Here is a 22042-nt window from a genome sequence, read left to right on the forward strand (position 1 = left end):
TCCAAATAAAATAATGAAATTATTATACATAAACTGAAAAAAAGTGTTGGATTTACATGATTTAATCATGTACGTTGGTCCCACATTAATCAATTAAGTTAAACAAAGATGAATTTGTTCATGTAATTTCAACATCACAGAATGAAGTCATTTTTAAGTGACCCAATTAAGTATCAAAGTGATTTTATATGGTTTCCTGACAGAATTCATTCAATTCAATTTCATATATCTTTGTATCACTTGACTGAATTATAGATTGTACTGCTAGCTAGCTAACTAACTAGCTAGCAATAACACATATTAGCATGCTAAGTGCTAAGCATTACTCTTTTTCTCATCTTGCTCAAAAACATAATTTCAATTTGCTTGAAAAGTTATATAAATTATTAAAAACATAAAATATATATATCTTCAGATATCTTACTACCTAACTTTTGATTGGTAGTGTATGTTAAATTTATTTTGTTAAAAAAATGTATTAAAATTATTCTGTGAAATAGGATTTTGAGCTTTATCTTTTAATATATTGCTATTTCATTTTTGTTCATTCTGCGCCTCACTGAGAATGAGTTATAATGATGTGGCTGCTCTGGGGACAATCAATTTACTACACTTAGCATGTGATGTCTCAGCTTCACAGTAAGGTCACCTGTAGCTTTTACTAATGGCGAATGCCCTTTACATCATTTCCCCTGCTATTTTCCATGCATTTGATTTTAGTATGGGGAATCCTATTCCTTTGGCCAAAATTAAATGCTCAGAATACTAAAGCACAAGACAGACATCAGCAGAAAGCTCAGGCAGCCGGATAAGTGGGTGTGTTGTTGGCAGAGTGTGGGGGTGGGTGTAATGATATTAGTAGTGATTGGCTAATTTATGAGGCTGTTTAGTTATTCATGTTGAGTGTCGGCCATCCATCATAGCAGTGCTGAAGGAAGTCAAACTGCACCGTTTATCTGCCAGACCAAAGGGGCACTGAGAACCACGTCATGCTGTGGAAACTACCGCTGCTCAATAACTAGACAAGCAGAACATGATTTAGTTTCATAGTTGCAGCCTTATAAGGGTTTTGCCCAGGAACTGTAGGTGGACAAACAAACAAATTTATACCGAAAATCCCCCAGCATCATGAGGATTTTGTCTAGCTGAGTTCCACCAACAGGAACTCCATTAGAGTGTTACGGCTCTCAAGGGACAGCAGCATTTATTTTTCCCCCTACTGCTCATGTTTTTCACACAGTCTCACTCCATGTTCATCATCCTTCAGATGTATGTGTTTTTACTAACATTTTGTGTTTTAAGCAGAGTATGTCATGCACAAACTGCAGCCAATTGAATTTTTTGAAAACATCACTGTGTTAATGCGCATTTCACACAGTATGGTGAGATCTGGTTGAAATCTCAAGGTCCAATCTGATTGGCTGACTTCTACACTTTACTGGAGTGCCATCTGGAAACAAAGATGTGTTAACAAGTTCCCATGCTGCTGTATTGAGAAGTTCTGAGAAACCCTAGTTTTTTTTTTTCTGAGTTATATATATATATACACTGATCAGGCATAACATTATGACCACTGACAGGTGAAATGAATAACACTGATTATCTCTTCATCACGGCACCTGTTAGCGGGTGGGATATATTAGGCAGCAAGTGAACATTTTGTCCTCAAACTAAGTTGATGTGTTAGAAGCAGGAAAATGGGCCAAGCATAAGGATTTGAGTGAGTTTGACAAGGGCCAAATTGTGATAGACAACTGGGTCAAAGCATCTCCAAATCTGCAGCTCTTGTGGGGTGTTCCCGGTCTGCAGTGGTCAGTATCTATCAAAAGTAGTCCAAGGAAGGAACAGTGGTGAACCAGCAACAGGGTCATGGGCGGCCAAGGCACATTGATGCATGTAGGGAGCGAAGGCTGGCCCGTGTGGTCCGATCCAACAGATGAGCTACTGTAGCTCAGATTGCTCAAGAAATGAATGCTGGTTCTGATAGAAAGGTGTCAGAATACACAGTGCATCACAGTTTATTGCGTATGAGGCTGCATAGCCGCAGACCAGTCAGGGTGCCCACGCTGACCCCTGTCCACCGCCGAAAGTGCCAACAGTGGGCACGTGAGCTTCAGAACTGGACCACGGAGCAATAGAAAAAGGTGGCCTTGTCTGCTGTATCACGTTTTCTTTTACATCACATGGATGTCGCTTACCTGGGGAACACATGGCACCAGGATGCACTATGGGAAGAAGGCAAGCCGGCGGAAGGAGTGTGATGCTTTGGGCAATGTTCTGCTGGAAAACCTTGGGTCTTGACATCCATGTGGATGTTACTTTGACACGTACCACCTACCTATGCATTGTTGCAGACCATGTACACTCTTTCATGGAAACAATATTCCCTGGTGGCTGTGGCCTCTTTCAGCAGGATACTGTCCCTGCCACAAAGCAAAAAATCTTCAGGAATGGTTTGAGGAGCATAACAAGTTTGAGGTGTTGACTTGGGTCCAAATTCCCCAGATTTCAATCCAATCGAGCATCTGTGGGATGTGCTGAACAAACAAGTTCGATCCACGGAGGCCTCACTTCGCATCTTACAGGACTTAAAGGATCTGCCGCTAACATCTTGGTGCCAGATACCACAGCACACCAGAGGTGTAAAGTATTTGAGTCAATGTAATTAGTTACTGTACTTAAGTATCGTTTTGGCTAATTTGTAGTTGTACTGAGTATCAAAGATATTGGCAACTTTGGCAACATCTAAATGCATTGAAGGTAATATATCTTGTGCATTTTGCCTTTACTCACCCAAAATTTGTCAACAAGGATGCTTTACGTGAATGTGAGTGCATTAGCAGGTAGTTGCTGATCGCAGATGTTTTATTTATTAGATGAGGCGATGAGGCTCAAGCACCACATACAGTAGTCTTTGACTATTTAATTTTACTTAACATTCTTTTATTTATCCGCTGTATTGACAAGACCGTTTTGAAGGATGTTGGTTTACTTATGGCCTTTCTGTGCACTTGAGTTTAACAGAGACTTGTAGTCTGTAGACGTTTAAAAGGTTGTTGTGTCGACCTTGATTTAATGCAACATTGAGGTGTTCTTTTTTTTTTTTTGAAAATAAACTTGATTTCTCAACTTACAAATCAATTGTTATTTTCACTAGCATGTCTCTCAGGACTAGTGCATCTCTGAGCCTACATTCAGCATGAGTAAAATGCTTAAGTACTGTTAAAATCAGATACTTTAAGACTTTTACTCAAGTCATATTGGAATTGGTTACTTGTAACTTATAGTGGAGTCATTTTCGATGTAAGGTATCAGTACTATAGATGGCTCAGGGCTGTTTTGGCAGCAAAAGTGGGACCAACACAGTATTAGGAAGGTGGTCATAATGTTATGTCTGATTGGTGAATATTTTCCTCAGATTTATCTGGAACATCAAAAGTCTCCTAAAACAATAATTGGATGGAGAAGATTATGAGTTACTCATAAATATGTGAGGTCTTTTATACACAATCCCTCTAGAAATCCAATACTCTGCTCTGCTCTTGTCATGGCATTGGGTTCTGGTTCTTGTACATATGGCACTTGTTTTAATCAAATGCATTTGGAAAAAGAGACTCTTTTAAATATTAATTTTCTGGACTTTGCTGAGGAGTTTCTGCATAACGCTTTAAGCCATTATATTGTTCTGAAAACTTTTCAAAGCGTTGGATTATTTTCAACATTGATGAAGTTGTAACCTAGTTTCTATCACTGGGATGGTGTTCCATCAGCAGTGGGGTTTTCCATGTGAGCCAGAGGATATATTATCTCTCATTCACATCCCCCATTTTCTCTCTCTCTCTTACCTCACATCCTGTGATTTGTTGGAGGGCTTAATCCAGGTTCTTAAATGAAACCTTGAGGGTCTCAATGGGATCAATTTGCAGGGATTTCTCCTCCCTGTTCTCCTCTGTTATTCCATCTTTCTCTTTCTTCCTTGATTTCTCCTATCCTGTCTTCGTTTTCTCTGTTGGCTGAATGCATCGTGTTTAGAGCCAGATGCATTCGGGTGTCAGTTTGATCTGTTGGCGACCTGCTCTCTGGTTGTTAGCCGATCACTCTTGGCTTTAATCGGCCAATTAGTTGGGGGGCCTTTCTTTACAGGTCCAGTCAGCCACTTCCTGGCACCAGTTAAAGAGTAAATGTCACTATAGGTGAAAAAATATGATCAAGATAGCTTCGAAAACTGGATTTGCATTGAGGTTTTTGTCAACTCCCTGAGGGATGCGATGCTTGATTTTGTACTTTGTTAGACCTTGTCTTGCTCTAAAAAGGGAAATTATTTTTTTGCCTTTTTAATGCGGTGCTTGAGAACAAGTGAGAGGGAGAGAGACAGACAGGAGGGTAATAGATGTCTCCGTAGGCTACTCTCACTTAAACAGGCAGAGCTCGCTGAAGGGAACCCGCAGGCCTGAATCTATTATTCACATACAGCTCTGCTGATCTTCTCTTTCAAACACATGCACACACTCACACAAAAGTGAGGAAATGAAAGCTGTCGGCTGTTAGCGCTCACAGTGCAAATGGACAGAGCGAAGGCCTTTTTGTCAAGACATGAATCTCCAGTGACTCTACAAAGACCTACTAGTAGAACTATTATGTGAGAAACAAGGGCAGATACAGTATCTGTATTGAGGTGAATGAGCTAAATGGGTAGGTTGACTCTTGAACCTTGCTGAATCCTGGGGCTCATAACAGCTGAGTTTTTTTTAACTGCAGGATGTTGGCATCAAGAACCTGGACCTATGTCAGTATTCATTGGGACATTTTATCTACTTTTTATACTCTAACCACTTGTGGTCCCTTTGGACTTCTATTCTTAAACTCAATTTTTATTTAATATAAGTTTTAAAATATTGAAATCTGTTGCATTATATATTTCAATATTATTTTTCCCAAAGAACTAATGGGGCAGTTGGCATTCAACAGAAATTGCTACACTATAGTCAGTATTAATATGATGGGGTGAACACTGACAAATGATCTTCAGATTTCATTTTCAGAAGTGACTCACGCTTGCTTAAAAACACAGGAGCAAATTTAGCTCAACAAGTTCAGGCAGAGTTCTAATGGAAATGCTAAATATAAAATGGTTGGTTTGAAATAACATCAAAACTTTGTGTCTATACAGCCTAGGGGAAGTCCTGACTTTATTTCCTTCATTTTTTTACTTAACTGTCATTTAACTTTATTTGTGAAGTAAACAAAACTAAAGATTCTTAATGCATATTTATTTTAAACATTATTTTATTAAAATTGTCTTCATTTATTAAGATTTATTTTCATTTTATTTTTGAAAATCCTGTTTTGCTTGGAAATAAGTCACATTATGAGAGTAAAATTGTGCAAATGAATTCACAATAACTTTAAAGGTGAATTGTGTCACAGCGTTTTTACACCACTATCGACACAAATCAGAATTCTGGTTTCCCTAGCACTCCTGCCACTCTTTTTTTTTTTTGACAAACAGTATGTTTGGGAAATCAACCTATGACTGCTTTGCATATTTTAAAAATTTAATTAAAATATTTTTAATATATACATAATATTTAAAAATACACACTTCACCTTTGAAAATGGCCACAACCGTGGAAGACTAGGGCCAAATAATAAGTTAATTTAACCCTAAAAATATGTATTTTTTTTTTTACATATTTTAATACCATGATAATACTACAAGATAATTGCTTTTTTAAAGGTCCACAGAAGTGCCTTGGAATGCGCAGCATTATTCAGTGTGTTGACATAATTTTCAGGACATATCGAACAGCTCCTCCCCTTTTTTTAAATAGCCAGTAGTAGGGCTGGGTGATATATCGCATGCGCATTTTGTCAGTAAAGCCGGTTCCCTGATTACCGCTGAATCGCCATCACCTGCTTTCAAATGGAGCGCCATTTAATAGACAGAGCCGTAGATCACTGACAAGCTACGCAATATCACATTCATATCGCAGATGAATCGCCTTCTATAATGAACGCGATATTGCGTGGCTTGTCAGTGAACTACGGTTCTGTCTATTAAATGGCGTTCCATTTGAAAGCAGGTGATGGCGATTTAGCGGTAATCAGGGAACCGGCTTTACTGACGAAATGCGTGTGACAATCGCATGCGATATATCGCCCAGCCCTAGCCAGTAGCGATTAATTTATATCACAGCTCGGCCAGCTGTTGAGCTTGGTAAAGCCTCAGTTACCTTCTAATCACTAACCGTTTCTCCTCCTAATCTCCTCCATATATATTGCTTTAAAATATAGCATTTTGTGCAGAATTCAAACTGGTTTGATATGTTTTGTGGTCTTGCCAACTCACTGATCTGCTCTGTGCTATTGTCTCTTTGGACCGGAGCAGACTTTTTGCACACTGCAGCGGTTCGCGTGACACTAACGTGAAACCAGACTCTCTTAATAGTGCCCTATCCCCTATATAGTGCACTATGTGCCATTCGCCATGTAGAAAATAGTAAATGTGTGAACAAGTGAGTTTATCTGTTCATCTGCATTTGATTGGACAGAAAATCTGATGAGAAGCTGAAGTGCAGCGTGATGTCATCAAATTAGTTGGTCCATATTGGTGGAAGGGAGAGACTGTAAGTTTTGATGGCTTATATCTTCTAAATACGAATATTTTGGAGCACTATGTTTATAGATAAGAGTAAGGCTATATTCACATACATATTCATACTAAAAGCTAAAAAACTTCAATATTTATTGAATGGCTTTTCATTAGACATCATTGGTGTACGCCCTCTTCCCTTTGGTCACACGGCTGGTAATAATGACATCATTGAAGCTCTCCAATTGAAGTTTAATACCAGAGTCCAGGGTTGAAGGCTATAATTTTGCTTCTCTTTTTGACATGCAGTCAGTCCGGTCTAATTTAGGCCTGGGTACAGCTGTGTGCAATTCTAACCATACCCTGTTAAATCTGTTTGTGTCTGTTGCTAAACTAGTGTTTTTAAACGACAACAAAAACACCTGCTGCTGTTTTATTCAGTGATGTGCTGACAGCCTTTATTCTCCATTACGGTCAGAGACTATGAAAAGGCCGAAGCATTTTACTGTGATATCTGTTAAGACTAAAATTGTTTTTGTCATGTTAAATGTTAATTATAATATTTCACTGTACATTTTCAATGTCAGAATGATTTTTGTCTGCTGTTAAAACTTTACCACAATCAAACTTTCAGTGTAACAAATGCCAGATTTACATGAAGGACTTAAAAAGATATTTTAATAAAGTGAAGCTGATCAACTTTTGCTAGTGAGTGCCAACATAGAGTGTTGTTAGTCACACTTAAGGGTTGAAAAAAAAAAGAAGAAAAAAAAAAAAACCTGTGACTGTCATGAAGCCTGAAGTGTGTGTGTGTGTGTGAGAGAGAGATAATCATGTGTTCACTGAAAACCATTTTGGCGGACAAACACAAATGCACGAACACACTTGGCTGTCTGCTGGTATTTTATCGGCAGCTCTATTGGGGTAAACACTACACAATGTTTGGAGAGGAAAGCTTTAATCAAAGAGTAATTGTTTACATTTGGAGGTGGCTTGGCCTTGTGCCATTTGGTACGTGTGAATGATTGGTCATTTATGTGTTAGAGTGGATGTAGTTGTTGAAGGAACAGTCGGCCCAAAAACGAGAATTGATTATTTACTAACCCTCATGTATGTAAATGATGACTATTTTTTATTTTTTATTTTTTTTTTTTTGTGAATTAATTCTTTAAGGCAAATCCCCATTCAACCATTTGTGCCCCAAACATGAATGGAGGGATGTGATTTTACTTTCTATGGGAGCTGAGTGGCAGATTTGATACTGGAGATGAATGTGAAAGTGTGGTGAAACAATAAACTACAGTTCACCATCCATAAAAGTAAAAATAAATTAAACAAAACCGGTGATGAAGACAAAGTTTTCATTTGTCATGTTGCTCACAATGCTGGAGTTTAGTGAATTTAGTACTTAAATCGTGTTATATATTTGATTCAGATTTTGAATGCAGTTTGCACACTCTCATTGTGACTGTTTTAAATGGACACCATATGTACTTTTGTATGTATACGTTCAGAAATACATTTTTCTAACTGATTTAGCACATAAACACTGCAGTTCAAAAGTTAGAGGTCAGAAAGATTTTTTTTTTTTTTTTACAGAAATGAATACTTTAATTCAATAAGCCTAAGGACACATTAAATTTATCAAAAGTAATAGTAAAAGCATTTATAATGCTACAAAATATTTCAAATAATTGCTGTTCTTTTGAACATTTTTTGTATCATGGTTTCCACAAGAGATGCATCAACGTATCAGCATATCAGCTATAGCATGAAAAAGGCCAATATAACAAACCGATAGTTCATAAATTAACTGCATGAAGTTTCAAAATATTTGTTGCATAATTCAAAGTTTTTCTCTGGATAAAATTATTAAATACAAAATGAAACCTGTACAAAATATAGCAGGGCTCGACAATGGACTCTGCCTGGTGCCAGTGTGAATGGTGCTACAATCAACTGAACTGTCACTGTCCCAACTGTTGGAGTGTTGGGACAGTTTTTGTATGTATTTTTAAGCCTTGCCAATGTATTTCAAGTGCCAGTGTATTGCAAGAGGACACTAAAGATAACTAAATGTGGTACTCACTTTGTGTGAAAAGTTTTTGTGCCCAGAAAGCTGTGTCTCAGACTGCAAGAATACTCAATTGAGTTCTCTTTTGCTGCTTCTTGCGCTTGAACAGACAAATTCACACAAAATTATATCAAAATGCCCATCTTGGCGAGTATCCTAATAAACATATTCGCCTTAAGTGAACGTAAACAGCTGAGAAATAAAATACGTGTGTGCATCAGTATAATAAATCCATGCAGCTCTTAAAGTGACAGCAGCCTAAACCCAAAAGTATGCTTTGGTTTTAATTTTTTATGCATACACGAGGGTCCACTAGTAACTAGCTAGTTTACCTTACTGCATTCCTGTTTGAACTTTGCAACATGATCAAAACAGTAATGTATTTTAATGACAAAAGTTAGGCTATATTGGAATTGGCCAATAGTTGTTTGATAAAATCGGTATTAGCAAAAAAAAAAAAAAAAAAAAATCATATCATATATTGTTGCATCCCTATTTTCCACAATGATATTATGCAGCACAACTGTTTTCAACTGTGATGATAATAAGAAATGTTTCTTGAGCACCAAATCAGCATAATTATATATGAAAGATCATTCGACACTGAAGACTCAAGTAATAGCTGCTGATAATTCAAATTACATTCTAAAATATATTAAAAAATAAAACGTTATTTCAAGTTGTAATAATGATTCACAATATTACTGTTTTACTGTATTTCTGATCAAATAAATGCAGCCCAGCCACAAACTTTTGAATGGTAGCGTATATGATTTTATTTTTCTTTGTATGGAAAGCAGTCATAGAAGTCAACCACACACACTTGCAAACACAGCGGACTGATGTTTTGGCAAGAACTGAGCAGACTTCGCCTGGTGAACAATAAAACCGGCAAGAAAATCTCATAGACTTACATTACAGTATACATGACAAGCACTGCTGATATTTTCTTCAGAAAATACAAATCTAGTATGTTTTCACCATAAATTCTTGTTATAGAAGCACAGTTCATGCACTGTATGTGAAATCCATTTGCAGAGTTCTTGTTGTTTTTTTTTTTTTTTTTTTTTTTATGGCAGCTGCCAGCACTGCACGGTAGATATTTGGCATCATCGCATTTGGCACATGAACTTCAGGTTAAGCTCTTTTTAAATGCTCTTATTATGGCTTAGATGAGCGATCGATGCAAGCCAATTTAATATGATTAATGAATTAGCACTGTCACACCAACATCGTACTCTCACAATGCTCATTATACTAATTGCTACAAAAACACAGGATGTCCCACTTTATAAAACTTCCCAAATAAAAGCCCTAAAGTTGATTCATTTTATTTTAATACCATGTATTTGAGTCTCTTATACATTATTCAGAGACATAGAGAGCCACTTTGTGAAGCATTATGAATAATCAATAAGCAAACCTCAGTAATACATCGTATAAAGAGATCATTTCTCCCTTGACTGTACAGCAGATTATAGTCATATAGACAGTAAAGAGCGATTTCATACGGACCCCCCGGTGAGGTCAACTGTGTCTGGGGGCTAAACGCTATTGACTGAGTGCTTCAGCATCTGCTTGTGTCCTTGTGTGGTGCTGACTCCATTTGACCCCTACAGACACACACACATCCAATGTGAGGAATGATGTAAGCTTTGTGTTTTACCCTGATGGGACTCCAGGGCTCTTGTCTATCATACTGTTACACCCAGAACATCCATAATTTACAGCTGAAGATTTAAAGAGGAAGCGTGTTTACAGTGTAGGCTTGTTCCATGTGTTTGTGGACTTTTCAGCATCTGCATTGCAACCCATGGTGTGCGAGGGCATTTGTGTACTTGCGTGCATTAGTAAGCCCTGCTTCGAAACAAAAGGTGTTGGAACCAATTATCTCTGCTGTCTTAGATGCTCACAGAGGCTGAAGATGTGGTTGTGTAGCATACAGGTGAATAAATTTTTCCCTTTCCACATCCGTTTTTTCCTGTTTCATGGGGGAGTGTCTAACAAGGGTAGTCAGTGTGGATCAAGAATGTCAAGTAAATAATTTACTTGGAAGTTCTTATTATTTATTTAGTCTCAAACAATCTTTTCTGTGTGCTAGACAGATTATGTGGTTAAAAGGTGGTATTTACAATTGGTCATTTAATCCTTTTTTGTAATTGTATAATTACAAGATCATGAAAAGGCCGATTGTAAATGCCTCTGGTTGTTTAGGCCGCACATGTAAAGTTTATTCCTAACAAGAACTATGTCTATGACAGCATACGGAAGTGCAGGAGTCACACAGTCATGGATGAGAAACATAGATAGAGTGGCCGCAAATCTCGAATACTTATTCCATATGATGTGGAAAATTTCACTGGCTGGCTTTGGCATCATCACAGAAGCAAACTATGTTTGTATATAGCATGGGAGTAGTAGATGAGATTTATATCCGATTTGTGGAGACACATTTATGTAGCTGAGTGTAAATGGATTGTGCATACCCAATTGGACAGCAATCCGATCGATATGAAGTGTAAATGGGCTTTAACTCTGTTTGTTTTGTGGTTGTTTCAGGTGTGCAGAGGGCTGTGGAAGGAGAAGAAGAGGATTGTGGTCCGTCTTGGGACAGAGACGCTGACGATTCTTTGGGTATTTATCCATGCACATTATCATATTTTTTTTAAAACTGAAGTGCCCTCGTAATCTTTAATCAAAAACATTAACTTCCCCTCCCCCTCACAACAACATCTCTTGATGACATGTGCACCAGTGCAAGGGTGTGACAATAATTCCTCCCATCCAGCAACCTGTCGCTCACATGAGGTCGCAGCAGTTAGCAAATGACAGCAATCCAATGATCCAGTCAATTCATGATGGACAAAATCCAAATCTCACCCTACATTTTTTCTTGTTCAAGAGGCTGTATCACAATAGAGAAGAAAAGATTATTGCGATTTCTGTTTCTTGCCAACTTTAAGATGCAGTCACATTTACCACATTTTAACATGTGAAATATGGTCATTTCAATAGGAATCCATGCGTGTGAGGGTAAAAGATTTCCCCACGCAGATTTTGCAATGTGTTTAAGTTGGTCACCCAGATTGTGTCACTGACCACACAACTGGAAAAAGCTCACAACAAGGTCCTGGAGGGCCACTTTCCTGAAGAGTTTAGCTGTAACTTGCCTCAACACAACTGCCTGGAAGTTTCTAGTAAAGCCACTTGAAGACCAGCCTGAAAGGTTAGCAAAAAAAAGCGTAATGCCTTCTAACTCTGTGGTATGCAGGGAAGGAGACCAGAAACTGTTTTATTTGAATGGATGTCAATAGAGGAGAGGCTTTGTGGGGAAATAGCTTACCTTTTGATGAATCGACAGCCCTTCGGCTAATCTTCAACATGAACTTAAACATTCGTTTTGGATTCGTTTTTACACCCCAAAAACTTTTTTTTTTTAAAATGCTGTTTTATAAGAGATTGCATGACAGGTATGATTCAGTTTACGGCAATTCTCATTCATTTCTATGGTATATACAAACAGTGATTGAGTGTCGCACAACTCGGAACAAAATTCAATGATGTCAAGGCTCTAATGTGATTGGTTATCAAGGCACATGTGATCCAAGTTAGCCGTTACGCTTTCTCCAATGGTAAAGCCACGGACCCTTATATCTCTCAATAATAAGACCATCCCTGTGTCCCAATGTCCATACTATCCATCCTAAATAGTGTACTATTTCTGGTAGATTTTCAAAGTGCGGGTCTGTGCACACTATAATGGCTAATATTGCCCACAACCCATTGCGTTTTGGAGGAGGATTCAATTAAGAACTATAAACACGAGTAAAAAGTGTTCAAAAAACTACAATACTTGACGGATATGCATGACTGACGGTTAAGTAGAGAGGTTTTTATAAAGGGATTTAGTAACTAATAATCAACATTTTAAGCTGATAAAGTCGGACAGTTTTTGTTTGTTGGCCGACTAAGTTTTCTCAGTGTGTTCCGCTCCGTCGGCTGAAATTGGTCCTCGTCGGCTTTTTTTCAGCCGATTCGACATGTTGAATCGGCGTCGGAGCTTGTCGGTCCGTCGGGCAATTTGATCATTCTGATTGGCTGTTCAGCTACTGCCACCTGCTGGTATGAAAAAAGGCATTTCATCTTACACAGGCACAGAACGGACGTGCTACTTTGCCGTCGGCTGTCGAGCGTCGGTTTGGTGTGTCAGGCCAACTTTGGACCCAGACGCTGCCAACGTGAGCCAACCCCGCAGTCTGCTTTCATCGCCATAGTTTGTCGGCATCGGCTTGGTGTGTTCCTGCCTTAAACTAGACTAAAACAACTCTCTGAAAACGGTGACAGGCATGCGCATGCATATTACATTTAGAGTATGTTTACACGACAACGATATGGTTAAAATGGAGAAGTTTTTCCTTTGAGTTTTCCGAGTGCAGACGACACCACTGTCAAAACGATCCCCATTCATATGAATCCGTGAAAATGACTAAAAACGCTGTATTCTACTAGATGGCAATGAAACACTATAGACTGAACATGTAATGCGCATGTGCATGATGTAATCGTTTTCACAGATTCGTGTTTTTATTGTTTACACGGCCAAAATGCATAAATTTTTTTCCGTTTTTAGTTGAAAACGGTGTCATGTAAACAGCCCCTGAGTCTATCCACCTTATTTTTCAACGAAGAAGTAAGGTGTTTTCTGTGAATTGGTGAGACTTCCGATTTATTAGCCGCTATAGGAAAATGATGGGAAGAATATCAAAGTGCATTAAAGGTGCCCTAGAACTTCTTTTTAAAAGATGTAATATAAGTCTAAGGTGTCCCCTGAATGTGTCTGTGAAGCTTCAGCTCAAAATACCCCATAGATTTTTTTTAATTCATTTTTTTAACTGCCTATTTTGGGGCATCATTAACTATGCACCGATATATAGGTTGCGGCCCCTTTAATTCTCGTGCTCCCCCTCCCCCGGAGCTCGCGCTTGCCTTGAACAGCATAAACACAGTTCACACAGCTAATATAACCCTCAAAATGGATCTTTACAAGATGTTCGTCATGCATACTGCATGCATGCGTCGGATCATGTGAGTACAGTATTTATTTGGATGTTTACATTTGATTCTGAATGAATTTGAGGCTGTGATCCGTGGCTAACGGTTAATGCTACACTGTTGGAGAGATTTATAAAGAATGAAGTTGTGTTTATGCATTATACAGACTGCAAGTGTTTAAAAATGAAAATAGTGACAGCTCTCTTGTCTCCGTGAATACAGTAATAAACGATGGTAACTTTAACCACATTTAACAGGACATTAGCAAAATGCTAACGAAACATTTAGAAAGACAATTCACAAATATCACTATAAATATCATGTTATCATGGATCATGTCAGTTATTTTTGCTCCATCTGCCATTTTTCGCTATTGTTCTTGCTTGCTGACCTGGTCTGATGATTCAGCTGTGCACATCCAGGCGTCCTGCCCTTGTGTAATGCCTCGATCATGGGCTGGCATATGCAAATATTGGGGGCGTACACCCCGACTGTTACGTAACAGTCGGTGTTATGTTGAGATTCGCCTGTTCTTCGGAGGTCTTTTAAACAAATGAGATTTATATAAGAAGGAGGAAACAATGGAGTTTGAAACTCAGTGTATGTCTTTTCCATGTACTGAACTCTTGTTATTCAACTATGCCAATATAAATTCAATATTTAATTCTAGGGCACCTTTAAACTGTAAAAATTAGGTGGGTAGGCATGCGCGTTTGGTACGAGTGCTCTGTAAAGAATGTGTATATTGCGCAGACGCATAGTCTTTCTTTAAATGACATCGCTAACTGCTTGTCTGGCATGCGTAGTGCAGCGTTTTTGTGAATCTGTGTGAACAGGGATAGTTTTGACTACGTTGTCATCTTTACAAAGAAAAAAACGTTTCTATTTTTAGTACATCGTTTTTGTGTAAACGTACACTAAGCGACAGAGAGCTATTTTATGACTTGATCGTACGTCCCAAAGCTTGTCTATTCTTCTTCTTCACACTCAAAAGTGTGCTTTTTCTTCACAAAAACAGTATATACTTTTAGGGCATAGTATAAGTAGGTGAATTGGGACGCAGCATGTTTCTAGTATGCCTAGTAAGAGCTTGATTAGCTGGTTCGGGTGTGTTTAATTAAGGATGGAGCTAAACTCTGCAGGACAGTGGCCACTGAGGAGCAGGATTGGACACCCCTGGCTCACACAGTTAAAATGAAGCCATTGCAGTGGTTGCTCTTTGACTGCCAGCTCGGTTTTTCATCCCATTGTATAAAACAATCACTTGACCTTGTTTCCTAGAGCACTCTTATTCTCTCGTGGCACAGTGACACAGTTGATCTTTATTTAAGCTGATATGGTTTAGGTCAGATTTGCTAGGACTGCTGTTACCACAGTCCTGCACTGCAGCCCACTGCAATAATGCTAAACTATTATTGATAAGTCACGGTGCTTCATTACCAGTCCTTATAAAGTCTCAATGGGGAGCTGTTGTAGTAATTACTTGGCATACAGTCTCATTCTTTGTGCATCATTGATGCTTGTCACTCACTTTAGAGGCAACCGCTAGCTACAGCACGGCAACATAGTGGAATGTTTTGCGTTTAGGTCTAGTCATGTTTTTATGGGTGATGTAGTGCATAGTACATAGTCTACAGTATTAAGTTCTGGATCCAGCTGTACATTTCCTGTGTTTACAGTCAATGAGCGACCAAGGCCTTGACAAATCCCTTTTGGAGCGTCTCAGGAGATCCGAGAACTCCCTTTGCTACCATCAACCTCGTTAAAATAGACAGCTGTTTCAGTCACATTTTCAAAACAAAATATGGAAAAGTACATCTTTTCTGTATATTCCTTTAAAGTGTGCATGATATTTAAAAACCAATTCAAAACTCATGCTCTCAAAGCGTTCAGTCTTTTGAAAATGTTTTAAAGCTGCACATCACTAATTGTGACGGCTGTCAAACAGACTTCACTTGCGAACCTTGTGTCTATGTAGTTATACCGTTTTCTCAGGCACATAGAACCTTGGGAAGTTTCTCTGAAGGGATTTTGAATGTTCTTTCTTTTGTTTTGGTTAATTTAATCTGGCTTTAGTGTAGTCTTGTATGTAAAGTAGCTCTGACCTGATTAGTTCCGTTGTAACTGCGTAACTCTTTATTTACTGAATGTTTAGGTATGATAAATGCCTTCAATCAATAAATAACTCTCCAGACCCCAGTGTGCGGTTTTGACTCGCCTCATAAATGCCTCCTCTAATGAGAGAAGGAGAGAAATTTCTCATTAACAGACTGAAGGTTGAGCCTGCTTAATTTAACAGCTTTACTGTTGGTTACCGTGGTAATTACAGCCCCGCTTCTCTTTGATCTCGCCAGACAATGTTTCCCAGATTCTCCAACTCATCAGAAAAACAGCTGCTATATCAGAGAGACCCTCTCTATGGCAGGGAAATGAGAGACAGCTCCTCCATCACATGACACACGCTCTGAAGTCTAGATTTACAACTGGTGCCTTTGTTGAACACAATGTGCATGATTCCTGCGAGATTTCAGAGGGACTGAGGGTAAAACTGCATGCCGAAGCTTAAAGGGATAGTTCACCCAAAATGAAAATTGTCATCATTTACTCACCAGATTGTTCATGCTGCTTTTTTACAATGTAAGTGAATGTTGACAAGGGGCTGTCAAGTGGCAGAAATGACAAAAAGCCCCATAAAATAGGTCATATGGGTTGTGTACTATATTCTGCTTCAAAATTTTAGTCTTTTCCTCACAGAGAGGTATTGCATGAGACATATAGGCTACTTTTATTATGCTTTATTGTTATTTTCTTATATTTGGAAAAGAGTAATGCGAAGACAGAACGTCATGCGTAAATGGTGACCAAATTTTCATTTTTAAGTGATCTATCTGTTTAACCTTGAGAGCAGAGAGTGAGAATACACTTGTGTCTGTGATATAAAAGTAATGTTGGCCACTGATCACATGCAAACACAATCATGTTTATGTGCAAACAGACTTTTTTCTTGGTTCTACCCTATCTCGATAACCGTTGCTCATCTTATTACTTCTTTAAAGCTACCCGAGTTCACTCTTAACTCCCTGGGGTCCTCAGACCTGAACAAGTACTGAGGCAGGAGTATCTGCATAAGCTTTGATGCTCAGTTTCATATTCTCTAACATTAAAAATGTGCATATTATAACAGGCTCCTTTTCCCTGGCCTCTCTGTTCTGATATTATACATGGAGTTGAAGACAGAGATCTCTAACCACACCCTCCATCACTCAGGAAAACTTGATGCAGGTCTTTGTCTTTCTGCCTGTGTTCCTGTAAAGTTGGCCTTCCTTGCTTTGTTTTCCTCTCTTTTGTTCTTGGTAGCTTTTTTAGGTTTTTTTTTTAGTTTAAGTCAAAGGTACTAAGTGAGTTAAGGCCCATTTGCACCAAGAAAGATAACTAGAATCTAGCTGACTCGAGGATTTGCTGTGCGGTTAAAATAATCAGAATGTTATCGTCCGTTGGTGTGGATTCTAATATAGTTATTATATAGTTATCTTTATAGTTATTTACGGAAGAGGGTTAGGGCCAAGCAATAATAAAAAAATAAAACCATCTCGAGATTAGAGTTGTTAAATTTCGAGAAAAAAATCGTTAAATTTCGAGAAAAAGGTCGAGATAAAATGTTGAGAATAAACTCATTAAATTACGAGAAAAAACTCGTTAAATTTCAAGAAAAATGTCAAGATAAAATGTTGCGAATAAACTCGTTAAATTATGAGACAAAAACCCCTTAAATTTCGAGAAAAAGTCGAGATAAAATGTTGAGAATAAAGTCATTAAATTACGAGAAAAAAGTCAATTATGAGAAAAATGTTGTTAAATTTCGAGAAAAGTCAAGATAAAATGATGAGAATAAAGTCATTAAATTACGAGAAAAAAGTCGTTAAATTACGAGAACAAATTCGTTTAAATATGAGAAAAATGTTGTTAAATTTCGAGAAGTCGAGATAAAATGTTGAGAATAAACTCATTAAATTATGAGAAAAAAGTTGTTAAATTACGAGAACAAATTCGTTAAAATATGAGAAAAATGTTGTTAAATTTCGAGAAGTCGAGATAAAATGTTGAGAATAAACTCATTAAATTATGAGAAAAAAGTTGTTAAATTACAAGAACAAATTCGTTAAATTACGAATTTGTTCTCATAATTTACCCTAATTTAACGAGTTTATTCTCAACATTTTATCTCGACTTTTTTCTTGAAATTTAACGAGTGTTTTCTCGTAATTTAACGAGTTTATTCTCAACATTTTATCTCGAACTTTTTTCTTGAAATTTAACGAGTTTTTTCTCGTAATATGAGTTTATTCTCAACATTTTATCTCGACTTTTTTCTCGAAATTTAACGAGTTTTTTCTCGTAATTTAACGAGTTTATTCTCAACATTTTATCTCGACTTTTTTCTTGAAATTTAACGAGTTTTTTCTCGTAATTTAATGAGTTTATTCTCAACATTTTATTTCGACTTTTTTCTCGAAATTTACGAGTTTTTTTCTCGAAATTTAACAACTTTAATCTCACGATGGTTTTATTTTTTTATTATTGCTTGGCCCTAATCCTTTTCTGTAGTTCTTTGTGGTCAACTGATGAAATAAAAGTAGGGCTGTCAAAAGAATAATTTTCAATTTTTTTTTTTTTTTTTTTCCTTTTTCTAAAAATGAAAATTTTGTCATTTTCTCGCCTTTTCTTCTTGAGAACACAAAAGAAGATATTTGAAAGAACTGTTTTTGTCCATACAGTCTTAGTCAGTGGATTACAATGTTGGTCTCTATTGATTTTCATTGTATGGAAAAACTCTTCAAAAAATATCTTCTTTTTTATTCCACAAAGCATTATATAGGTTTGGAACAACATGAAGGTGAGTACATTTTATTTACTGATTTAAGCTTGTGAGCTTGAGGCTTTTTGCGGCATTCAATAAAAGAGAGTAAAAATAAATGTAGTAAAAATAAACAACACTGACTAAAATAAGCAAGCATTAAAGGGATAGTTGACCCAAAAATGGAAAATTCTGTCATCATTTACTCACCCTTCAAGTTGTTCCAAACCTGAATTTTTTTCTTCTGCTGAACACGAAAGTATTTTGAAAAATATGGGTAACCAAACAGTTGATGGGCCCCATTGACTTCCATAGTATTTTTTTTCTCCATACTATGGAAGTCAGTGGGGGTCCATCAACTGTTTGATTTCTGACGTTCTTCAAAATATCTTCTTTTGTGTTCAGCTGAAGAAAGAAATTCATGGAACAACTTGAGGGTGAGTAAATGACAGAATTTTCATTTTTGGGTGAACTATCCCTTTAAAGGTAGCATTAACAAGCATTAGTATCATTATATCCATGCAACCCTATACTGAGAGGCGAAGAGACAGAAGTGTAGGGAAATTTGGAAATGAGGGCATAAAGATGTTATGGGAGTTGGTTGAAGGTGGAGTGTGAGGGTTTATGCAGTCTTTTCTACTGTGTGACCTACTTAATGAACACAAATGTCACACCAAACAGCAAAAGGTCATTTAAAGGTTCTCTAAGGTGACTCACATAGACTTAGCCTCTGGCCACAGGCTTTCACACTTTCATTACGGTTTCTTGGCCTTCCTCATACACCCCCTGATCATTTCATCTGGGTGAATGCTGTTATCAAAGACCAATCCTATGCTGCCTATGTCTTCTTACTTCTTTATTCTAGAATCTAAAATTGAGCTAAAATTACCCATCTGAATTCATAATTGTAGTGCTTGGCCCCCTCCTAATGTGGACGTTCATGCAACATCAACCCAAGTGCTGAGATTCTTTTTGGCTGTCGGAGTCACTTCCTCTCCAACACTTCACCGTAGAGGTGACACGCACTAAGTTGCCCTTGGCGACTGCATTCCGTGGGTCAGAGTTCAATACCTTGATTTACAGCATCCTGTCTGGTCGGCTCTGCGGAAATGAGGCTCCTCACCACAGTGTCTTCAAGAAAAAAAAATTCACTGCCAAGAGAAATTATGACACACGGTTATCTTTTGGCTCCTGCAACCATACTCTCCTGCAGAATTCAGACATGTTTATTTGCTAATATTATTTATTGAAAAATATGGCTCAATTATGATTTGGAAAACAAATCAAATTCATATAAAATCAATTTTTTTTTATCTTTTTTTTTTTCTTATGTAGTGTATACATGTTTTCTGATATCATTTTAGTTTCAGAAACATTGGAACATACTGCATAAATCATATGGACTATCCAATACTTTTATGGTGTTGTTTTTTTTGACACTCACAGTCCTCATTCCCACTCACTTCCATCTTTTAAAAAAGGACAAACAGGATGTTCTACAAAATGCCTTCATTTTCAGCAGCATTTATGAGAGAGATTCCTTTATGCATGCAGCGAATTTACATTGAAATGGTTCAGTCAGTGAGAATATTTTGGTTCTGTATTCTCTGGTCTTTCTGATGTGGGATGCTTTTCTTATTGATTAGTCCACATCTGCGTGTACAGGCAAGCCTGTAGTTTTGAAATTGGAATAGATTTTTTCCCTTCCACATTGATTGGCTCAGGTGACAGCTAATTACTCAAGAGTATGTTGGTGCGTGTGTTATGCACAGTTGATATTATTTCATGTGGTTCTTTTGTTACGGTGCTCTAGTTGACTGACGTGTTTTAACATCTGTTGTATTGTTCCTCCAGAGCACAGTCTTTTTGCAGGCACATGTACGTAGCGTGTTACGATGTACTGGCATGTTTGTGTTTTCATTTCCTCTGGTTAATATTTTGTTGCTGTGGCTGTCAAAAGATAAGATACTGCAGGTGTGTGTGAGTGTGTGTGTGCCACGTTCCTGCAGAAACTGTGTCCATAAGTCTGCAGTGGAGAAGCAGTCTTGAACAAGGAGAGCAGAGATTAGCAAACGGTGGTGTTTTCTATGAAAATGTATCCTCTTCTGAGAGAGACAACTGACCTTTCATTCAAACACGCGCACACACACATGTACTCGTACACGTGTGTTCAAACAACAATACTATACAAGATAATATAACATCTTCATATACATTTAAAGGGTTAGTTCACCCAAAAATGAAATTTCTGTGATTAATTACTCACCCTCATGACGTTAAACATCTGTAAAACCTTCGTTCATCTTCGGAACACAAATTAAGATATTTTTTATGAAATCCGAGAGGTTTTTTTTTTTTTTTTATCCCCCATAGAAAGAAATGTAATTACCACATTCAAGGTCCAGAAATGTAGAATTATTAAATAAAGTCGTTATTTTTGTTTTGTTTTGCAGACAAAAAGTATTCTCGTCGCTTCATAACATTAAGGTTGAACCGCTGTAGTGAAGTTGACTATTTTAACAATGTCTTTGCTACTTCTCTGGACCTTGAATGTGGTAATTGTTGCTTTCTATGGAAGATAAAAAACATCTCGGATTTCATCAAATATCTGCAATTGTGTTCCGAAGATGAACAAAGGTCTTATCGGTTTGCAATGACATGAGGGTGAGTAATTAATGACAGAAATTTAATTTTTGGGTGAGCAAACCCTTTAAGGACAATATCACAGATAGAGTGGCCTCAGAAAGCCTCAGTATTTATTTAGTATTTCTAAAAGTTAAAATCTATTTTTTAAATAAATCTTGTTGATCTAATTCTGAATAATGCATCCATGCATGGCTTTCTTTAGGCATTTTTTTGAGCTTGTAATTTTTAATCAAAATGTCATAACTGACTTCTCTCTGGATTTCTCCAATCATTTAGTTTGCCTAACCTCCGCTTCACTCCAATGTACGCCACAATACGGAAGAAAATATCTATTGCTACTGAGCTTTAAATGTGTACATTTCATCACATTAGATGCAAATATCAAACCTTTTGGCATTTGCAATTTGTCTTTAAACCAACTTGGTATCAAGCTTATTTTTTTATGTCTATGACTTAAGTGTCCAAATACTTTTTAGGGCCACTGTACACTACAAGTCAAATGTTTTGACACAACTGATTTAAAAATTTTTTTGTAGACAAATATAAATTGTGCTTAAAACTACATAATTCTCATACTTCCATTTTGTGTTATTTCATAGTTTTGAAGACTTTGCTATTTATCTAAAATGTGGTACAATCTAAATGGTATTTATCTAAAAGTTTGTAACAAATAAAGAGCATGCAAGTGTGTCTAAACCACTGACTGGTATAGTTCAGAACGCTTCCTCTGGGTAAATTTGTGAAATAACACTCTTTTTGTTTTCATATCAAACAGATCAGTGGTCCTTCTCTTTGAGCAGGGAAATTATCATTGAATTCTCTG

General features: G+C 37.3%; 1 protein-coding gene across 3 annotated transcripts in view; it reads left to right on the forward strand.

The window, feature by feature from the left end:
• znf438 (zinc finger protein 438) overlaps positions 1 to 22042 on the forward strand; it is a 65006-nt gene that overhangs the window by 35650 nt on the left and 7314 nt on the right. For 2 of the 3 annotated variants that reach the window (XM_048170229.1, XM_048170228.1), the window contains one exon: positions 11226 to 11300. The gene's annotated coding sequence lies outside the window, so the exon portion shown is untranslated. Of the gene's footprint in view, positions 1 to 11225; positions 11301 to 11451; positions 11893 to 22042 lie in introns of those variants that run through there. The other variant, XM_048170230.1, reaches the window with a different exon arrangement.

Source organism: Megalobrama amblycephala, linkage group LG20, assembly GCF_018812025.1.
Source record: "Megalobrama amblycephala isolate DHTTF-2021 linkage group LG20, ASM1881202v1, whole genome shotgun sequence".
Classification (NCBI taxonomy): Eukaryota; Metazoa; Chordata; class Actinopteri; order Cypriniformes; family Xenocyprididae; genus Megalobrama; species Megalobrama amblycephala.